The sequence below is a fragment of the Penaeus monodon genome, chromosome 29 (assembly GCF_015228065.2).
Source record: "Penaeus monodon isolate SGIC_2016 chromosome 29, NSTDA_Pmon_1, whole genome shotgun sequence".
Taxonomy (NCBI): domain Eukaryota; kingdom Metazoa; phylum Arthropoda; class Malacostraca; order Decapoda; family Penaeidae; genus Penaeus; species Penaeus monodon.
In genome coordinates, this window is record NC_051414.1 from 23,928,417 (window position 1) to 23,928,759 (window position 343).

The following is a 343-nucleotide window of genomic DNA, read 5'->3' on the forward strand; positions in this document are numbered from 1 at the left end:
TGCAAATCCCCCTATATACCCTCAGTGTACGTCACCAAGGCGTACTTACTCGGGCTCTTTCCTGCCGGGGGAATTTCATACAGGGGGGGGGGGGACTTTCCTGCTACAACGGAAATGATTTACAAGGGCAACAGTACACCAAGGAAACCACTGTGTTTGTTTACCTGTAACATCTCAAGACAGAACTAGGGTGGCTTGACTAATGTCAAGAATGCTTGTTATCTTATCGAGCCCAAGTTCAGAATTTGACACGTCCAAAATAGGATGATCAAGTCAGACTCTAGGCTTGGAACGACAATTACACGACTTTACTTCAGCTGCCATTAATGATTATGGTAATCAG